Here is a 23418-nt window from a genome sequence, read left to right as displayed (position 1 = left end):
AAAGTCTTCTCCACCTCAGCCTCCGCTGACCCTATCAAGATAGCCTGCGGTGTCCCACAGGGATCCTGTATCTCCCCGACCATGTACAACATCTTCACCAAGCCTTTGGTTGATAAGTTGGACAGACTGGGTGTCACCTACACTAACTATGCAGATGACAACCAGATCCTCATACCCCTTTCGGGCAACTTTGAGGCTGACTCAGCCTTGGTGAACAAAATCTACTCCATGATTCAAGCATGGATGGCATCACATGGCCTCTGCCTGAACGATGATAAAACAAGTTACTAATCCTAGGTTTGGAAACTAACATCAAAAAGCTAGGCCCAAACTACACATCCTTCAACATTTATAACAATACTATCAAGGTAATGTCTGTGGTTAAAACCTTAGGATTCTACTTGTACTCCTCTCTCACACTTAAAAAACAAGTCAATTCCCTTGCCTCCACCACAACCTATACCTGCAAACTAATCCGAGCATCTAGACCGTATCTTCATAATGCTAGCTGTATCACCCTAGCCAATGCTCTTATTATGTTAAGACTAGATTACTGCAATGCCCTGTACTCAGGAGCCAACAAATACATCACAGATACAATTCAAAGATTGCAGAATAACGCACTGAAAGCAGCGTTGGATGTCACTCACAGAGAGCACATTACCAAATTCAGGAAAGAGGTTAACTGGCTGAAAATAACGGATAGAATACTCCTTGAAACAGCTTCTCTAACTTCCAAATGCCTGAACAACCTAGCACCTCCTTACTTAGTGGAAAAAATCATCAGGAGAACAGTTACTCACCCTACTAATACACTTATGCTGGAGATTCCCAGGTTTAAACGTTCGACTGCAGGAGGAACCAGATTCTGTGCAATGTTGGAATAAGCTACCACTTGACCTCAGACTAGAACAACCCTACCCTAAATTTAGACATAAGGTACTTATATGGTTGCGCACCAATGACACTTAACCTGATTCACCTTATTCCTACCACTCCTAGCCTGCACCTGACCCCTGCACCTGATGAGTCATACTGTACTGTAGGCGAATATGTATATACAAATTTGTATGTCAATGGGCCTCATTACGACCCAGGCGGTAAATTACCGCCTGGGTCGTACCTTTACCACCATGGCGTAAACTACGTTTACGCCATGGTGGTTGGCGGACTTACCGCCCCATTCCGAGGTTGGCGGGGCGGTAAGTCCCCAATCCCCATTTACCCTTCCCCATTCCCATTTTTGCCCCATAGGGCATAATGGGAGTGGGGAAGGCGTTAATTACGCCACCGTAAATTACGGTGGCGTAATTAACAACAAGGTCCCTTAGCGCCATGGATTTTAACACCTGCTAAAAGCAGGTGTTAAATCCTCCACGGCGCTAAGGGACCTCGGAATCAGGCGGTAAGGGTCGGCGCTGTTTACGCCGCCGTAAACCCCTTACCGCCTGGGTCCTAATGAGGCCCAATGTCTCCTTGGCCCTCCAAGGCTACGATATGTATTATATGTATCTATGCACCTGTTGTACTTACCTGTATGCACCTGTCTATGCTATGTAACCAAGCTATAAGACTTATTGTACTGTTTGCACCCGGCTACCTAAGGGTTTGGTGCGCATTACCAAATAAATGAACAAACAAACAAAACAAACAATACAACAGTTTGTGAGACCGTAATACAAATCAGACACCTGTCTAGCCCCTAGTGGGCGACCATTTATCAGTCTTAGATAACCTCCTAGGGGGGTGTGGATAACTATGTCCCCCCCTGCTTTCTATCTCAGGGCCTTTGTGCAATGTGTTACTCCCAGATTACTCCTATCTTACCCCAATGGACAAATTAACATAAGACACAAAGAAAACACATGAATCGATTCAACAATAAAAACACATACATTCAAACCAAGCGCTACAGTCAAAGCTCAATGCATATTCTAAGTGCATACTCAATGCATGGTGTCTCTACATGCATACATAATACATAACAACATATCCCTACAAATATAACGTGTGTCTACATGGCACTTTAAATATAAAAGGCCTCATTCTATCTCAAATTGCAAATGGCTACAAAGTGGCAGAATAATGTGGATAGTCTAATGATGTCACTATTTCATGTCACTACTAATCAGTACTAATTAGAATATATGATGGATAACTAAACTGGATGCAATGATGGATAACTAATCCCTACATGGGTAATGATTCTCTAACAATGGGTAATGATTCCATGATAATGGGTAATGATTCTGTAATGAGAACAAACCAGGCCTCTTCATACTATCAGGTTCTGCAATCTCTCCTCTTATCATTATATAATCATTAGTAACGATTTGATTTGACACAACATGTCTCAATGTGGCATGCTAAAACCAAGCATAATTGCAAAGGGAAAACATTCTATTTCATAATGTAAAAACCTTTAAAATGCAAGCATTTCACTCTATCAGTGGCAAGCTAAAATTCAAATGCGTAGCTGCAAATGTGTCAAAATTCAGATTCAAGTGCAATGTCAAATTATAGCAAAAAGTCATCAAAAGTCAAAAGCCAAAAGTCAAAAGCCAAAAGTGTGAAAGTATGTCTACAAGCAGATTATTCAAAACGAAAATGCAATGCATAGAATCAATTCATATGTACTGTGGATTCAGGTGTTTCATTTCAATGTGTCAAAGTGTCAAAAGCATTAATTTCATACATTTCCAGTGTATACATATCAGTGTATTGGTCATACAGGCCAATTCAGTTACATTTCCAGTCCAAGTTATTTCCAGGTTCACTCATGTCAGTCTGTGATCAAATCAGTTGTAGCCCAACAGAATGTATGTGTGGTATGTGTGTCCTCACATCTGTGTAAAATTCCAAGTCAGTACAAATCCAGATCTAATGCAAATATCTCAGCCAAGAAATGTTAACAAAGCAAGTCAATGAAGGGAGTGTTCACAAATGGGTCACAAATGTGTTCAACAGCATATGTATATGTTCAGCAAACATGTGTATGGGCATCAAAGCATAGCCCAAAGCAAAAAGTAGTGTTCCAGCTGCAAACGGAACTCAAGTGTGTGTCCTGCAAACGGACAGTTTCAGCGACAAATTCCAGAGCCTCACTGCTGCAAGATCTTCTCACAATAGGTAACAGATCTTTTCTTCAGAGCAATCCCTGCTCAATGCTGCAAGTTTCCTTCTTTGAGGATGCCTCAACTTTCCCTGTTCCAAAGCTTTCCCTAGTCTATCCTCTTTTGATACAAATGTATCATTCACGTGGCACTCATTCAGAGTGTTTGCAAAACAATTAGATGACAACTCTCCTCTGGCAATTCCATGTAATTCCACATAGGCCCTTCACATAGACCAAACTCCAGATTCAAATTCACTCCTTCCTTGCCAGGTCATGCTGTTGCCATGCCAGTCGTTGCCATGCCATGCCAGTATTCCAATTCATACCATGATAGTCCCTGCTCTTCTCATGAGGGACCAGCCAACGTTGGATGCAAGTGCAGATTTCAAAGCACAATGGTGTCAGATCAATGCTCTCTCTCGCTCACTCCCACAAGAGACAACAAACTTCACTGCTTTTCAAACGTGGTTAGCACTGGGAATTCAAATGCTTTCAGAGTGCGCCTTCCTGCTCATTCTCATTTCTCTCTGTCTCCTCAGGCCCAAACTTGTGCCTGGTTCTGGTTCACAAGGTAAGGGATTCCAAATTGATTCTCTTCTCGCTGCAGATTACAAAACAGCCCACAAACGATTTCTCTCATTTTGCTGAACATCTTTCACTCTCTTGGCACAGAATGCTGCAAGGCGTATTCTCTCTCTACAGTCAGTCACAGGCTCCACTTTCAATGGCTTTAGTTGTCAGGCCAGGAAATCAAACATCAAGCATGTCTTCTGGGTACCTTCTCAGAGCACAGCGATAGACAAATCCACTCCCTAAGGCCTCAAATCGGTCGGTCGGCATTCCCCAGAAGTGGTGCTGCAAAATGTAGGTGTCAGGTCTTCAAACAGCCATGATGCAAAGTCACATGGTTTCATCAAGGTCTGGTCAATCTGGTCTGGTCAATCTGCCATTCTGGTCATGCTACTGCCAATCATGGTCTGGTCAATTCATGCGATGTAATCTGGTCAGTCATCAATGGGATCTTGGTCAATCAAGCTCTTGCGGTCTGCAAATCTCTGTCTGTTCAAGGTGTCTCTCCAGATTTCATGCAAAGAAAACAAAAGTGCAAGTATCAGTTTTCAATATCAGTTTCAGGTGTATTCAAAGCCAAAAACGAAACAACATTCTCTCTATGTATCCTTCAGTGTATATAGCTAGTTCTAAACTCCCCATGTCTCTCAAAAGACATGAATGTTAGTTCTCTGAGTGTCTGCAATACCACCTCTAGTGTATCAGTCTATCCATGCCTCATGATGCATTACTCCATCCCTGTCTTCATCAAAACAGAACAGGACAGTCCACTTCACATAGCTCAAAAAGTGCAACTTCAAATGCTGCACAACTGCATTCCTCTCATTCAATTGCACTCCATGTCCTGCAAAAGCATTGCTTCCCGTGTCATTTCCATGTGTTCTAGCCACACACTCCCCTTTCAACATGAAGTATTCACATTGAATCACCACATGTTGACAAAACAAATCGATTTCCTTCAAATGGACACTGCTTCCTGCATGTGCAATACAATTCAGATTCAATAAACATTCCTTTCCTTCACTGCTTACTCCTACTTCAAATAAACAGTCTGCTAATTCAGCATGATGTTTCTGCATAACGTAAACGACCCTTCTTTCCATGCACTCATTCAAACTCAAAAAATTCAAACAATCACTTATCTCAGAACATCCAACTTTCGCACGATTCACTCTATTCACGTTCTCCTTCAATGCTATCCCAGTTTCTATGTCAATAGAGAAAATAATATTTTCACTCGATAACGTAGGCAAAGTTCTGTTATTATCAATTGTAATGGGTGTCAGGCAGGTAGTTGGGGCAAGCTGGGTGGAGGCTTGGCAGGCCTGGCATAGGCAGACAAAGAACCCACAACAAATCCCTCCTTTCATTCCTTCCTAGTGTTTGTAGTAACTTCCAGGTTACCACTTCCTGTTGCCAAGCAAGAAGTGCATGATAACTCATTTTTTTTTTTTAAAGTATTTTATTGGTTTTTTCAAGAAAGTGAGAAACATTACAAACTTACAAGTGTGGAAAATAAAAAAAAGCGATACAACAAACAAACAAAAAAGGAAAAAAGAAATAAAAAAAAGTAACGTGAGAACAACCAAAACAACAGCAGTCTACGTGTAGCGTTAATTATGAGATATTTGGTGGCAAGTAAAAATTATAGTTCCGATGTTACAGGAAGCGAGGGGAACAGTTTCGGGTAATTCCATCTCTGTTTCAGTATGAAAAATCGGGTGTTGCAGGACGCTACAGTCCCTCAGGGAGGCTTATAGTTCGCCTTGAAGCGCATGTCACTCAGGAGGGCTTTCCAGGAGTCCAGGGTCCCACTTGTGGCTTCTCCGCTGGTTGTGATCCCGTCTTGCCAGGCCCTGGTTTCAGCAGTCGTCCATCTCGCCAGTTCGCTCAGCCACCGAGCATGGCTGGGGCCCGCTGGGGTCTTCCAGGCCATCGCTATTGTTCTCTTGACCAAGATGCATGAGATGTCCATTAGTTTCACCAAATGTTTAAGTTTGCCCGGTCTAGGATATATACCTAGTAGGCACTCACCGGGCGTCCAGTCGTATCTTACCATGCCAGCTTCTGCGCAGGATTGTTTGGCTTTGGACCAGAGTGTTTTCACTTTGATGCAGGACCAGAACATGTGGATCATATCTGCCTTGTCATTTCCGCACCATGGGCACGTCGGGGGTATTTTCGGGTTGAATGTGGCAATCCTGTGGGGAGTCATATATGTTCGGTAAAGGACATTCAGCTGTATTTGTCCGAATCTGGAATTCCGGGACACTTTCTTGGGGTAAATCAGTGCTCTCTCCCATTCCTTGTCATTAAGTGGTGATTCAAGATCTGCCTCCCATTTCGCCTTCAGTGCCTGACCTTTGGGGTTAGGCTTGTCTATGAGTCTGTTGTAAAGTCTGGAAACTGGTCTCTAACCATCTGAGAGGTCATGCATTTCCTGTAGCAGTGGGTCTGGGGTGGGCTCTTCCGGCCAACTGTTCCACTGCTTCTTAGCGATCTGTTTGATCCTGTGGTACCAGAGGAACTGGCCCTTGGAAAGTCCTTCAATGTTCTGTAACGACTCGAAGTCCCTGAATTCCCCATCTGTGAACATGTCTCCCCATGTGTATATGCCTGCTTCTTCCCATCTCCTGGGCGTGGGAAGTTCCGCCTCTGACTTGCACACATCCACCATTATGGGGTTATCCGGCGAGTACGGATGTTTCACTTGCCTTATGTGACAGGCCCTGGCCCATATCTGCCTGCCCAGTTTGACAATCAGCGGAGCTTCGGGAGGTAGCCGAGGGGGAAACCATAGAGTTTCTTTAGGTATTAAGTTTGTGGAAGATTGCCTGAGTAGCTCCAGTTCGGCCGATGCGTCATCAGACAGCCACTTCGTAATGTGACTGAGCTGGGCCGCCAAGTAGTAAAGGTGAAGGTCTGGGAGTTTTATTCCACCTTCCTTATGTGGGAGAGACAGCGTGGCCAGTGTGAGCTTGTGTCTGCGCGGACCCCACAAGAAGTCCTTGATGATGGCCTCTAGTGTCTTGAAGAAAGGCGGGCGAACGTAGTGGCAAATATTGGCAAAGAAGTACAGAAATCGAGGAAGGATTATCATTTTGGCAATCGCCGCTCTACCCACCATTGACAGTGGTAGTTTGGACCAAAATTTGATTGAACGCCGAAGGCCGGTGACTGCTGCTATAGTGTTATGTTCGTGTGTGAGTAGCGGGGTGTGACCCACATTGATTCCCAGGTACCGGAACTTGTCAAGTTGCCACTGTATTCCGATAGGCGGGAGGTCGTCTACTGCAATGCCCCTCAGGCTAGCTAGGGGGAATGCAGTTGATTTGTGTCTGCTGAATCGTATCCCTGAGTACTTTGCATAATAGTCGAGAACTTCTAGCGTTGTGGGTGCGTTGAGCTCAGGGTTCCTCAAGTAGAGAAGTACATCATCCGCGTATAATGAGATTATATTGTAAGCATTGCCCACCTTAATGCCTGCATCAAAAAACTGTTGGCGAAAGTATATGGCTATTGGTTCTAGGCCCAATATATATAGCATGGGCGAGAGTGGGCACCCCTGTCTCGTGCCCCTTTGTATTGCCCAGGATCCCGAGACAATTCTGCCTGTTTTAACCCTTGCCATTGGCGAATTATAAAGTACCTGGATCCATCTGATGAAGCCCGCACCAAAGCCGAAGCCCCTCAAAACCTCCACAAGCCACTCCCAATAGATAGAGTCGAAGGCCTTGATGGCATCAAGTGACAGTATCGCCAGGTCCTCCTCTCGGTCGTGGGTTTCGGCCATGATATGTTGTAGTCTCCTGAGGTTGGCCGTGGTATTGCGTCCTGGGACAAATCCATTTTGATCTTCGTGAATTATGGATCCTACCACTCTGGCGAGTCTGTTGGCTAATATGGAAGTGAGGATCTTACTGTCGTAATTCAGCATAGCCAAAGGTCGATAAGAATCACATTCGGTGGATGACTTGTGCGGCTTGAGCATTGGAATAATTATGGTCTCTTTCATGGTGTTGGGCAGGATGCCATTTGTGTAGGCTTCTTGATAAACTTCATGCAGGATGGGGGTGAGTATGGGTTCGTAGGTCTTGTAGAATTCGGGCGGGAGACCATCACTGCCGGGGGCTTTACCATTAGCGAGCGATCTGATGGCCGCTGTCACATCTTCGGAAGTGATTTCTGAGTCCAGTTCCTCCCTCTGCTCGCTGGAGATTTGAGGGAGGCCTATCTCCTCCAATGTTTCAATTAGTTCTGCGGCGGGCACCTGGGACTCGTGGGCATACAATTTGGAGTAGAACTTAGCAAAAGTCTCGTTGATCTCCATCTGCGTCTTGTGTGTTGCTCCTTTTTCTTCCTTTATCTCCGTTGGCAAGTGTTTAGGGTGTTCCCGCTTGCAGAGCCAGGCAAGCAATCTGCCGGGTTTGTCAGACTCTCTGTGGGATCTGGCGGTACGTGTTGCGAAGTCAAATTTCTCCAGTCTGACCCATGATTCCTGGCATTTTATACGGGCTGTTTTAAGGATCTTTTCGGACTCTGGAGAAATGTCAGGGGCGGACTCTAGTCTTGCGATCTCTAATTCCTGGGCCTCGAGAGAGGACTGTAGTTGTCTGCGGGTTCCGCCCGCTCTTGAAATGATTTCTCCCCTGGTAACTACCTTCATGGCCTCCCACAGTGTGGACCAGGTAGCCACCGATCCCTTATTGATTTCGACATATTCCTCTAGCTTCTCAGCAAGGTCCTCTCTGAACTCCGGATCATCCAACGCTGCTGTAGGCATCCTCCACATGGGAATTGGAGGTTTGGGTCCACGCAGCTGCCAATGCATGGCAAGCGGGGAGTGGTCGGAGATCGATCTCCCCAAATATTCAGTGGATGTGGCCAGTGGGGATTGTTCCTTATCAACAAACAAGTAGTCGATCCTTGTGTGGACGCCATGTGGAGCTGAGTAGTGTGAGTAAATTCTGGCCTCTGGGTGTTGCACTCTCCAGATGTCTACCAGGTTGAGCTGGTCGAGTGTTTCCGTCAAGGAGGTGGATGCGGGATTGCTTGGCTGAGGAGGAGGGCGCGATCTGTCCTTGCTTAGGTCCATGACGCAGTTGAAGTCTCCCCCCCACACGAAGGTCCTGCCTCGGTGTTGTGCCAGTCTAGCACTCAACGTGCTTAAGTGTGACGGGATTCCGTGTTGCGGAAAGTATGTGTTAATGAAGCACACTGGGGTTTGTTCTATGGTGCCCCACATTGATGTATATCTCCCTTCGTTGTCAGAATCCCAGCCTTCTAGCTGGAAAGGCACATTCGGGTTCACCCATATCAGTACGCCTCTCGCATATTTGGAGTAAGGAGACCCCCTCGTGGTCCCATCCCATCGGTCTGTTAACTTAGACATGGAGTCCGCTGTAAGGTGGGTCTCTTGTAATAGCGCAATCGAGACCTTCTTCCTCCTGAGGTAGGACTGTACGCGGTTCCTTCTGAGGTATGAAGCCATCCCCCTCACATTCCATGTCATTACAACAAGTTGCGACGCCATCGGATCGGTGTTCTGAATTCGTCTTGGGGTTCTGGCCCTCTGGCTCGGTGGTACGACGAGCCACAGGAGGCGTTCTGCGGGCGGGGGGCCCCTGGTTCATGAAGTCTTGTGTCGTAACTTGCCACCATCTTGTACTTTAACAACATTGATGATTCGTAGACTGCAAAACCAACTAAACTAATGATATAACACAAACTGGTGCGCCCAGCGACTACAACACTGTCGCGGTGCTCAGGCGCTCTCGAGCCGTCTGAACCCATCCGGGAATCGGGCGCGAGCTGGGTCGGGCGATGAACTGGCCCAATTGGATTTTCTGCTGGGGGTAGGGTTGGTGCGAGGTGGCAGGGCCGTGCGAGGGCCGCTTCCGTAAGTTAAACTGTTATTTGGATTACCTGCTGGGGTCCGGTTACTGGTGGTGCGAGGAGACTCGGGACTTAATCTTCATTCCGAGGGGGATCCTTGCCATCGGCTAGGTTATTATCTTCTAGCCACATATTGGCCGCCTCCGGGTTTTCAAGAAATATCGCTCGCCCATTATGAACAACTCTCAGGCGCGCGGGGTACAGCAGCCTGTATTTAATGTCCAGTTGGCGAAGCTTCGCCTTGATCGGGACGAATGAGTTCCTTTCCCTCTGCACTTTCTGGGTGTAGTCGGGGTAAATAGTAATTTTTGAGTCCCCCCTTTCTATGGGACCTGCTTCCCTGGAGTGCCGTAGGATGGTTTCTCTATCTTGAAAATTCAATATTTTGGCTATTATTTGCCGTGGATGCGAGCCGGGGGGAGGACGTCTCTGGAGGGATCTATGTGCCCTTTCAACCGCAAAGCCTTGGGTTAGTTTTCCGGCCCCGATCTCCTGTAGCAGAAGGGTTTCGACATAGGATGTGGTGTTTAGGCCCTCTGTTCCCTCCGGGATACCCAGGATCCTGATGTTCCCCCGTCTGGCCCGTCCTTCGGCTTCCTCCACCCTTCCCTCCAGGAAGGCGACCCTCCTCTTTAGATCGGAGACTTCGGACTTCAGGGTTGTGGTGGCCCCGGACAGCTCCGTCGTGGAATTCTCGACGGTCGTTACCCTCTCCGTCAAGTTGCGGGCATCCTGGCGGATGAGTTGTATGTCCATTTTGAACTCATCAATCTTGGCGTCAATGTGGGTTCTCAGTGAGGCAATGGCATCTAATATCTGAGAGCGATTGTCGTTGACCTCCCCTTCGTTCGGATGGGTGTTTTCGGAGAGGCTAGGTCGGGACTGGGTGGAGGTCTTCGCCTTGGTCGAGACAAAGGAGTCCATGGTGGCGGCCCTGCTCTTGTTCTTGGTGGCCATCTTGAAGCCGCTGGACGTGGATCGCCGAACCTGCAGGGCAAGTGCGTGCCCCGGGCAGCCGAGTCGGGGAGCAAAGTGCAGGCGGCCCGAGGGTGCGGTGGTGGTCAGGGGCCCACCAAAGGGTGTTATGTAGGCTCACGCGCCTTGAGTTTCCGGGCCACCGAGTGCTTCAGCTGGAATCAGATCGTTCGGGTGATGGCTGTGGGGCGGGGTGGTGCTTCACAAAGGTGGCGAGTTTCTCTTTATGTGACGACATCCACGTGGTTCTAGTTGTAGTCCGCGTTGCATAAATTGGGCCAGCCGAGGGTAACGGGGTCAGGTACCTGGGGGCCTGTGTCGATTCAGCGTCGGACCGGGGTCACCCCCCCCGGCCTTGTTGCCAATCCCCAAAGCGCTCCGTCAGGGGACTCTGGTACAGGGGCTGCGTGAAACTGTGCCAGGCGCCATCTTGGATCAATGCGCGGCGGAGGGGAGGGTGGGATCCGGAGCCCACCGTTCCTCCCGGGGGCACCGAAAATTCCAACACTCGAGTAATTCCCAATGGGGAGCACCTCCCCCACCGATGCGTGCTTTTCCGCTGGCTGCAACCACTCTTGTACCGGAGAAAAAGGATCAGGAAGCAGCGTCTCGGCCGGAGCCCGGCAGATCAGCTTCTGCCCTCCATCGGCTCCAACGTGCATGATAACTCATGAGCTCTCTAGTGTTTGGGTGTGGCTGGCTATATAAGACACACCTAAGATTCTTCCAGTGCTTCGTGTTGTTTACTGTGAGCTGTATCAGCAACACACTTGCCCTGCTCTGGATCAGCCAGCATCTGCTTACCTGCTGCGGATCATCCTGCTTCTGCTTACCTGCTCTGGATCATCCTGCTTCTGCTTACCTGCTCCGGATCATCCTGTTTCTGCTTACCTGCTCCGGATCATCCTGCTTCTGCTTACCTACTCCGGATCATCCTGCTTCTGCTTACCCGCTCTAGATTATTCAGCTTCAGGTTACCTGGTTCTTACTCCACAACGTAGCTATCTCCATTCAAGAGGGGACTTCTACACTGGCACCTGTAAGAACAAAGAAGAACAGCGTTAACACGCGCACTTTATTAACGCTGCGCATACTCACCGAATCTTCGCGCGACTCTGGATTCCAGGTTAGTTGTACGAGCGCACAAACCCCTGTAAAAGAAAGAAGAGACATTATTCATAGACACTGCGCCCTCTCTCTCTACGCGGTGCATACTTACCAAAAGCCTCAGTGCAAACTTATCTAACCACCAAGTCTCCAGTAGTGCTGAACCCGGACTCGAGGTGCTAATACCACATCATTTCTCCTGCAAGGGAAAGGTAGAGAAATTACCAGGCGCTGCGCAAACCTACCAGCAGCTAGCTTCTACACGCAGCGCTACTCACCCACAAAAATACTGGCAAACAAAGACAATACAGACAATTTCGGACACTCAACATTCTCCGCGCAACGTTCACTTGTGGGAAGGACTTTCTAGCCGGTGAAGAAACTGGCGCCTTGGGCTCTAGGCCTCGCTGTGAAGGCATAAAACAGGGTTTGGCATCTGATCTCATCCTACAGATATTGGCACCAATCACATGAGTGAATCGCGCCCCTGCGAATGCAGGATGGAGTGCACACCCTACTAAAGATCAAGGTAAGCCCATAGGGGACATCACAGCACACAGTAAAGAGAAGGGAAGGGCCCATGGGAATCGTGTGAATTCAGGTCTGAGTGTACACCTTGTATTTGACAGGTATTCTTCCGGGTGAAACAGGAGAAGTGAAGACTCATGGTCAAGGGAGGCTCGTCCATCGCTCCTGCAGAGGCACAGGTGAGTGTGACAGAACACAAAGCCCTCCTCAATACCTCTGCCCGAGCGATGGAAACCTCTGAGGTAGACCAGATTTCCGTATTGTTAGGTGAACTACGGGCCAAGGTGCATGCAGCCCGCTCAGAGACAAATGCCTTAAGCCGCGAACTGGTAGTCAACAGGGACAAAACAGACAATTTGGCAAGACAGCTCCTACAGACCCAAGCTGGTCTAGCACCCCTACCAGGTGGAGTTCCACAGGGGCAGCCTACCGTGGCACCTGTAGCCACACCCGTTCAGGTATTGCTTCTAGGCAACATCCCTTTAGCACCCCCAGAACGCTTCTCTGGGGAGCCCAAGAAATTTGGAGCGTTCATGAATCAATGCCGGCTACATTTCATATGCAAACCAGATACCTTTCTGAACGACCAAGCTAAAGTAGCTTTTGTCCTCTCCTATTTAGGAGGGCACACGGCGGACTGGTCTGTCCCGTTAATGCTTAGGGACAATCCTTTACTGAGAAATTACCCCGGTTTTCAGCATGAACTGGAAAAACTATTTGCCCATCGGACTCGAGGTCAGGCCCTGGATGATGAGCTACTCTCTCTGCGACAGGGTGGTCAGGATCTTATCTCATATGTTGCCACATTCAATCGCTTAATAGCCGAATCAGGTTGGCCAGAGGAGAAACTAATAATGTTATTTTATCGAGGACTGAGAGGAGAATTAAAAGAAGTCTTGGCGCAAGTAGTTAATCCTCCCAAAGATTGCAGTGAATACATCGACCTAACTATGCAACTAGACCAGCAGTTACAGGATCGCAAGGCCGACCGAACCACATCAGAGCATAGACTAGTGTATGTCAAACCAAAGGAAGCGTCCCATCGACAGGCCTCAGAAACACACTCAGAGCCCATGCAATTGGGTGTTCTTAGGGGACCACTCATCAAGGCGGAGAGAGGACGGAGGCGTCAGGAAAAACTTTGCTCATATTGCAGCCAATATGGTCACTTCCTCTAGAACTGCACGATTAAACCCCCATGGAAGACAATGGGGTTACTAGTTAACACAGAGAAAGACACAGATGCGTTAGCGGAAAACTCAAACGCCCAGCAGATGTAGAGGTCGGTCTGTCGAGTCAGGAACGGAGCACTCAGATCTCACATTTCAGTATTCCTGTGGTTTTGGTAGACCCTTCACAGCCCACCCGAATGCATACCCTCAAGGCTTTCATAGACAGTGGGGCTGTCAGGAACTACCTGGACATAAACACTGCAAAGACCTTGGGATTAGCATTCCACTTTAAGGACATTGCAGAAAGCGTGACAGCTGTGGATGGCACACAACTCCGTTCGGGACCAGTAACACAGTGTACTTCCACCATCACCTTAATCTGCCAAGATGGCCGCAGAGAAAGTATTAGATTCTACCTTATCGCTGCACCCCAATTCCAGCTGATTCTTGGGATACCATGGCTAGAGATGCACAATCCAAAGATAGATTGGCGAGCTCGAACCTTACTCTTTTCCATGGAATGCGCCTCTTGTTATGACATCAAAGGGATCAAAGGAAGCCAATTGTTAGCTTCACAGGAAAAAATAGCAGATTTAGGATTGGTGGGCACTTTACCAGAGGAATACCAGGAGTTCCAGGATGTGTTCGCGAAGAAGCAAGCTAATGCACTACCACCACATCTAGTTTACGACTGCCAGATTGACTTGCAAACAGGGGCACAAGTACCGTGCAACCGCATTTATGCATTAACCGAGGAAGAAAACACTCATCTACGGACCTACTTGGATCAATACCTGGCCATTGGCTTCATTAGACCATCTAAGTCACCAGCCGCCTCCCCACACTTCTTCGTACCGAGGAAAGAGGGGTACTTAAGAACATGTATTGATTACCGGGCCCTAAAGCAAGTCACCATAAAAAATAAGTACCCGTTACCTCTGATATCAGTACTCATAGACCAGGTGAGATAAGCGAAGATTTTCACCAAGCTAGACTTACGCGGCACATATCAACTGGTACGCATGAAGAAAGGGGGCGAGTGGAAAACTGCGTTCCATACCCGCTATGGCTTGTACGAATACCAGGTCATGCCCTTTGGGCTTTGCAATGCCCCAGCTGCGTTCCAGCATTTTATGAATGATGTGTTACGGGAACTCCTTGATTTCTGTGCAATCGTCTACATTGATGAAATTCTGATCTACTCCACCACTCCCCAAGAGCACGTAACCCACGTGCGAGCTGTACTCCGCAAACTGCGTGAAAACCAACTGTAAGCAAAGCTAGAAAAATGCTCCTTCTATGTCACTGAGGTGGAGTTTCTGGGATATGTACTGACACCGCAGGGGATCAAGATGTACAACAGAAAAGTGGAGTCAATCCTCACTTGGTCCTCACCCACGTCTGTAAAGGGAGTACAGAGTTTCCTAGGGTTTGCAAACTTTTATTAACGCTTCATACCAGGATTCTCACATATTGTACATCCAATAACGTCCTTGCTGCGCAAACACCAAAAGTTCGAATGGACACCAGCCGCGGAAGAAGCTTTCCGAGCTCTCAAGGAAAAATTCACCTCAGCCCCAATTCTGCAACACCCACAGCCCGATTTACTGTGCATCGTGGAAACTGATGCTTCAAGCATTGCCATGGGGCCCGTATTGTCTCAACAAAATCCTGAAACCGCATGCCTTCATCCCATTGCCTTTTGGTGAAGGAAATTTTCCCCAGCAGAATTAAACTATGCAATTTCTGAGAAAGAACTCCTAGCAATCAAAAGCGCACTGTGTGAATGGCAACATTAGTTACTAGGAGCAAAACACACCATCACAATAATAACAGATCATCGGAACTTGCAATACTTACGCTCAGAAAAAGCTCAGTCTTCTGGGCAGCTACGTTGGGCCCTATCCTTAATGGAATACGACTTTGTAATCACCTACCGCCCCGGAGTTAAGAACGGGAAAGCGAATGCGTTATCCTGCATTGGCACAGGAGAGGAAGTCTACAATGCCCCTAACCCGGTGGAGATCATAACCAGCCATAAAATTCTCAGCCTCTGCATCGGCCCATCTCCGTTAAATACTCTGCAGGAAACAATAAAAGAAAATATGTCTGAAGAAGACCTACTGGCTTGGGACACGAAGGGAGATCAGTTCACCATTCAAGACAAACTACCATACTACCAAAAACACCTCTACGTTGCAACTAAGGATCTGCAACAAGCAATCATATCAGACTACCACGACTCGCTGTTAGAAGCCCATCCGGGTATAGCCAAAACCATGAAGAACAGTAAGCAAATCTTATTGGTGGCCAACTTGGTGAGAGGATATTGCCACCTACACAGTCACCTATGAGGTGTGTGCACAATACAAAACATCCAGGCAAAAAGCAGCCGGCCTCCTTCAGCCAATCACCATTCCACCAGCACCCTGGCACACAGTATCAATGGACTTTGTCACTGATCTACCTCCTAACTCAGGTTATAATACCATCCTCGTAGTAGTGGACCTCCTCTCCAAAATGGCCCATTACATAGCTCTAAAAGGTATTCCATCAGCTCAGACCCTGGTGCAGGTTTTTCTAGACCAAATCGTCAAGTTACATGGATTCACTACCATAATCATTTCTGACTGAGGCAGCCAATTTGTATCTTGTTTTTGGAAAACTTTTTGTGCCCTGGCAAGAGTAGATGTCTGTCTGTCTTGTAGTCACCACCCTCAAACGGTCGGCCAAACCGAGCGCACGAACCAGACCATGGAACAGTATTTGTGCTGTGTATTTCACCAAACAAGCCAAAGCTGGACAGAAATTCTATGGATGGCAGAGTATGCCCACAACAACTCAACACATTCATCAACCCAAGCAACACCCTTCTTTACTATATATGGTCGAAACCCAAGAACGTCGGTCTACGATCCGCCAGAAAAGATTGAAATGCCTGCAGTAAAGAATCTACATGACAGCATCATGAAAGCAGCAAGAGAAGTCCACAGGAACATACAGCAAGCTAAAGAAACACAGAAAAGAAACGCCATCGACGAAAAGCCCCGGATTATCAAGTGGGAGACTCGGTCTGGCTCGCTTGCTTTAAAGGGTCAGAAGAAATTTGAGCCTAGATACATCGGCCCGTAAACAATAGAAAAAGTAATTAATCCAGCAGCCATGAGACTGGCGTTACCTCAACATATGCGTATACATCCCGTATTTGACGTGTCACTATTAAAACCAGCACACCCAGGAACCCAAACTTCCACACCTGCCACACCCATACAAGTGGGTGAAGAAGCACCAGAATATGAAGTAAAGAACATATTAGATTCCAAACAAGTACGAAAGACCCTGTATTATTTGATTGACCGGAAGGGGTACGGACCCCAGGAAAGATACTGGGAACCCAGCACGCACGTGCATGCCCCCTGATTGGTGTGGAAATTCCATCGGGACCATCCTGAAAAACCAAAGCCCTCGTACACACCATTGGGAGGGGTGTTGAGGGGGAAGACTGGCATGGGTATCAGGCAGGTAGTTGGGGCAAGCTGGGTGGAGGTTTGGCAGGCCTGGCATAGGCACACAAAGAACCCATAAAAAATCCCTTCTTTCATTCCTTCCTAGTGTTGGTAGTAACTTCCTGGTTACCACTTCCTGTTGCCAAACAGGAAGTGCATGATAACTCATGAGCTCTCTAGTGTTTGGGTGTGGCTGGCCATATAAGCCACACCAAAGATTCTTCCAGTGCTTCGTGTTGTTTACTGTGAGCTGTATCAGCAACACACTTGCCATGCTCTGGATCAGCCAGTATCAGCTTACCTGCTCTGGATCATCCTGCTTCTGATTACCTGCTCCGGATCATCCTGCTTCAGTTTACCTGCTCCGGATCATCCTGTTTCTGCTTACCTACTCCGTATAATCCTGCTTCTACTTACCCGCTCCGGATTATTCAGCTTCAGCTTACCTGGTTCTTACTCCACGCAGCAGCTATCTCCAGTCAAGAGGGGACTTCTACACCAGCACCTCTAAGAACAAAGAAGAACAGCGTTAACATGCGCACATCAGTAAAGCTGCACATACTCACCGAATCTTCCCGCAACGCTCGAATCCAGGTTAGTTGTCCGCTGCTGCGCAAACACCAAAAATTCGAATGGACACCAACGGCGGAAGAAGCTTTCCGAGCTCTCAAGGAAAAATTCACCTCAGCCCCAATTCTGCAACACCCACAGCCCGATTTACTGTGCATCGTGGAAACTGATGCTTCAAGCATTGCCATGGGGTCCGTATTGTCTCAACAAAATCCTGAAACCGGATGCCTTCATCCCATTGCCTTTTGGTGAAGGAAATTTTCCCCAGCAGAATTAAACTATGCAATTTCTGAGAAAGAACTCCTAGCAATCAAAAGCGCACTGTATGAATGGCAACATTAGTTACTAGGAGCAAAACACACCATCACAATAATAACAGATCATCGGAACTTGCAATACTTACGCTCAGCAAAAGCTCAGTCTTCTAGGCAGCTACGTTGGGCCCTATCCTTAATGGAATACGACTTTGTAATCACCTACTGCCCCGGAGTTAAGAACGGGAAAGCGAATGCGTTATCCTGCATTGGCACAGGAGAGGAAGTCTACAATGCCCCTAACCCGGTGGAGATCATAACCAGCCATAAAATTCTCAGCCTCTGCATCGGCCCATCTCCGTTAAATACTCTGCAGGCAACAATAAAAGAAAATATGTCTGAAGAAGACCTACTGGCTTGGGACACGAAGGGAGATCAGTTCACCATTCAAGACAAACTACCATACTACCAAAAACACCTCTACGTTGCAACTAAGGATCTGCAACAAGCAATCATATCAGACTACCACGACTTGCTATTAGATGCCCATCCGGGTATAGCCAAAACCATGAAGAACAGTAAACAAATCTTATTGGTGGCCAACTTGGTGAGAGGATATTGCCACCTACACAGTCACCTATGAGGTGTGTGCACATTACAAAACATCCAGGCAAAAAGCAGCCGGCCTCCTTCAGCCAATCACCATTCCGCCAGCACCCTGGCACACAGTATCAATGGACTTTGTCACTGATCTACCTCCTAACTCAGGTTATAATACCATCTTCGTAGTAGTGGACCTCCTCTCCAAAATCGCCCATTTCATAGCTCTAAAAGGTATTCCCTCAGCTCAGACCCTGGTGCAGGTTTTTCTAGACCGAATCGTCAAGTTACATGGATTCACTACCATAATCATTTCTGACTGAGGCAGCCAATTTGTATCTCGTTTTTGGAAAACTTTTTGTGCCCTGGCAAGAGTAGAAGTCCGTCTGTCTTCTAGTCACCACCCTCAAACGGACGGCCAAACCGAGCGCACGAACCAGACCATGGAACAGTATTTGTGCTGTGTATTTCACCAAACAAGCCAAAGCTGGACAGAAATTCTATGGATGGCAGAGTATGCCCACAACAACTCAACACATTCATCAACCCAAGCAACACCCTTCTTTACTATATATGGTCGAAACCCAAGAACGTCGGTCTACGATCCGCCAGAAAAGATTGAAATGTCTGCAGTAAAGAATCTACATGACAGCATCATGAAAGCAGGCAGAGAAGTCCACAGGAACATACAGCAAGCCAAAGAAACACAGAAAAGAAACGCCATCGACGAAAAGCCCCGGATTATCAAGTGGGAGACTCGGTCTGGCTCGCTACTATACACATTGCTTTAAAGGGTCCCAAGAAATTTCAGCCTAGATACATCGGCCCGTAAACAATAGAAAAAGTAATTAATCCAGCAGCCATGAGACTGGCGTTACCTCAACATATGCGTATACATCCCGTATTTGACGTGTCACTATTAAAACCAGCACACCCAGGAACCCGAACTTCCATACCTCCCACACCCATACAAGTGGGTGAAGAAGCACCAGAATATGAAGTAAAGAACATATTAGATTCCAAACAAGTACGAAAGACCCTGTATTATTTGATTGACCGGAAGGGGTACGGACCCCAGGAAAGATCATGGGAACACAGCACGCACATGCATGCCCCCTGATTGGTGTGGAAATTCCATCGGGACCATCCTGAAAAACCAAAGCCCTCATACACACCATTGGGAGGGGTCTTGAGGGGGAAGACTGGCATGGGTATCAGGCAGGTAGTTGGGGCAAGCTGGGTGGAGGCTTGGAAGGCCTGGCATAGCCACACAAAGAACCCATAAAAAATCCCTTCTTTCATTCCTTCCTAGTGTTGGTAGTAACCTCCTGGTTACCACTTCCTGTTGCCAAACAGGAAGTGCATGATAACTCATGAGCTCTCTAGTGTTTGGGTGTGGCTGGCTATATAAACCACACCAAAGATTCTTCCAGTGCTTCGTGTTGCTTACTGTGAGCTGTATCAGCAACACACTTGCCATGCTCTGGATCAGCCAGCATCAGCTTACCTGCTCTGGATCATCCTGCTTCTGATTACCTGCTCCGGATCATCCTGCTTCAGTTTACCTGCTCCGGATCATCCTGTTTCTGCTTACCTACTCCAGATAATCCTGCTTCTGCTTACCCGCTCCGGATTATTCAGCTTCAGCTTACCTGGTTCTTACTCCACGCAGCAGCTATCTCCAGTCAAGAGGGGACTTCTACACCGGCACCTGTAAGAACAAAGAAGAACAGCGTTAACATGCGCACATCAGTAACGCTGCACATACTCACCGAATCTTCCCGCGACGCTGGAATCCAGGTTAGTTGTACGAGCGCACAAACCCCTATAAAAGAAAGAAGAGACATTATTCATTGCGCTCGCTCCAATAACGCGGACACTTATTTCATCGCGCTCTCTCTCTCTGCGCGGTGCATACTTACCAAAAACCTCAGTGCAAACTTACCTAACCACTAAGTCTCCAGTAGTGCTGAACCCGGACTCGAGGTGCTAATACCACATAATTTCTCCTGCAAGGGAAAGGGAGAGACATTACCAGGCGCGCTCGAATTGAAGGCGCTGCGCAAACCTACCAACAGCTAGCTTCTACACGCAGTGCTACTCACACACAAAAATACTGGCAAACAAAGACAATACGGACAATTTTGGACACTTAACATTCTCCGCGCAACGTTCACTTGTGGGAAGGACTTTCTAGCCAGTGAAGAAACTGGCGCCTTGAACTTTCGGCCTCGCTGTGAAGGCATATAACAGCGTTTGGCATCTGAACTCAGCCTGCAGACATTTGCACCAATCACATCAGTGAATCGCGCTCCTGTGAATACAGGATGGAGTGCACACCCTACTAAAGATCAAGGTAAGCCCATAGGGGCACATCACAGCACCCAGTACAGAGAAGGGAAGGGCCCAGGGGAATCGGGTGAATTCAGATCTGAGTGTACACCTTGTATTTGACAGGTATTCCTCCAGGTGAAACACGGGAAGTGAAGACTCGGGGTCAAGGGAGGCTCGTCCATCGCTCCTGCAGAGACACAGGTGCGTGTGACATCAATCCTGCCAAAAATGTCATCACAAATGCTATTTCTATTCAAATCAAAGATTTTCACATAACTGCCTCCATGCACATAACTGCTTCCATGCAAGGTGTCTCCAATAATACAGTTTCATAATGCAAATCTTCATAGGCAAACCCTCTATGCATTCTGCACATATCTGTCAAAAATGCATTCTCCATTTCCTCTATTTCCTGGCAAACTTTCCATTCAATCTGTTCAATTTGTTGCTCTGCTGTTGCTGCAATCATTTCATTCACACTATTTCTGACATTATTCTGAAAAAACTCTTTCTCCCCATGAACAATATTCAAATCTTCTCCATGCACTTCTTCGTGCTGCACCCCTGTCAGGTTTTCTTAGGATCTCTGTTCCCACCCATCACTGCTGTTGACAAAGATTTCAATGGGTAATTCAAAGCTGCTAGGATACCTTCCCAGTTTTCAATTACATGTCTGAGACGATATATTATTGCTCGCAAGTCACTAATATATGGTGTCATTTCTGTCATTTCTGCTTCTTCACTCTTCACTTTCAACTCTCCAATCATTATGGTTGGTGCTGGCGAAACTTCCCAGGCATCAAGCATATTTCTAAGCCGATTTCTTATTGCTTTCAAGTCACTAAAAAATGAGCTCATTTTGCAGTAGTAATTACAAACCTCACAACACTTAAGTGAGTTTCAAAAAACAAGTTCCAAGACTTCTCTAAACATGCTGATACAGTCGTCGACGTGCCAAAAATGTGCACAACTTCCAACCAATAGGAATCCAAAACAAAGGTCAGATTTCCCCAAAAAGTGTCAGCCTCCGCGGAGTTCCAAACAAACAAAATACCACAAGCGTCTTCAAGAAAAAACTGTTTCTCGAGCTCGGCCAAATGGATGTACATTAATTCCCAAAAAATTGCCAGTCATGAAAAACTGCTGTGGATAAATTCCAATTCATATTCCGGATTCAAAGTCAGTCAGACAATTGCATTCCCTTTCCCACAGTGAACAAAACTGTGAACAAAGCATTCTCTAATTCATAACATCTCCAAGACAGACAAAACATAAAATATCTATTCCCACGAACTAACAGAAAACACAGCTGCACACGATGTTCAAACGTATACTTCAGCTCATCGATAATTGGATCAAAGCTAGCTGCAAAACTCTGCAGACATAACCCTCTGTTCCATGTTATCAGTCAGCATTAGCAAAGTCCCGCGTTACGGGCGCCATTTGTGAGACCGTAATACCAATCAGACACCTGTCTTTGGCATAGCCCCTAGTGGGTGACCATGTATCAGTCTTAGACAACCTCCTAGGGGTGTGTGGATCACTTTGCCCCCCCCTGCTTTCTATTTCAGGGCCTTTGTGCACTGTGTTATGGCAAGATTACTCCTATCTTACTCCAGTGGACACATTAACATAAGACACAAAGAAAACACATGAATCGATTCAACAATAAAAACACCTTTATTCATGCATAGCAATGCATGATGCAAACACTACTATTATGCAAATCTCGAATTTGCATATTTTATGCTTTTGGTGCAAATCTACCATGCAATAACTATAAGCCTTATACTATCAGCTATAAGCCACACCATTCCTCTCCATTCCACACCATACTTCGCACTCTCTCTCGCTAAGACAACCCCTGTCTGATTACCCCATCTATAGCTCTGTGTGTGTGTCTGTTCCAATTCCCCATGCATGTCTCTTATTCAGCAATACTCCCTTCTCAAGTGTTGCTCTGTCTCTGCTTGCCCGCTAACTCTGCAACCAGTCAGTCAGTGTCTGCCAGATCCCATTAGCTTTGCTCAGAATTCTTCCCCGATGCTCCCTCGATTTCAGCTCAATCTCTCAGAGAACAGCTCCATCCAAAAACTCCATCTCCAACAACTAGAAACTCCCATATGCCTTACCTCCCATTATACTGTTCAATGACGTACACAAATCCCTATTGTTACACTCGTTCTCTAAGCTAAAATGCCTCTCTTTCTGTATGTCAGCAATTCTAAATGTGAGCAGTGCCTAAATGTCTGTGTTGCATGTGCTTGTACTTTGCAATCAATGCGTGTTCTGGTCAATGGGACATTTCGGCCTATCTATATCATGACCTTCTTCTGTCTGCCTGCGGTACACCATCTCCTCATCTTTCTCCATTCAAATCCCTCTATCCTTCTGCATGCAAAGCTCTCCCTCGCCCACATTGGTGCTGCTCCCACCTTCCTCTTCTCTCTGCGAACACCAGGCATGCTGATAAGGCTAGCTTCATGTTATTTCTGTCTCTGCCAAGCAAACTGTTTACAAATACTTGTACACTGTAACTCATAACAATCTCTCCGCACTCCGCAGCGCTTCTGTGTTTCTTATTCAGTGGAATGGCTTCATGCTTTCTATTCTCGAATGTAATGCCTAACACATTCATTCATACCAAGCACTATACTCAAAGCTCAATGCATATTCTAAGTGCATACTCAATGCATGGTGTTTCTACAGGCATACATAATACATAACAACATATCTCTACAAATATAACGTGTGTCTACATGGCACTTCAAATATAACAGGCCTCATTCTAT

Source organism: Ambystoma mexicanum, chromosome 2q, assembly GCF_040938575.1.
Source record: "Ambystoma mexicanum isolate Mex_15411 chromosome 2q, UKY_AmexF1_1, whole genome shotgun sequence".
Taxonomy (NCBI): Eukaryota; Metazoa; Chordata; class Amphibia; order Caudata; family Ambystomatidae; genus Ambystoma; species Ambystoma mexicanum.
Note: the sequence above shows the minus strand (reverse complement) of the source record.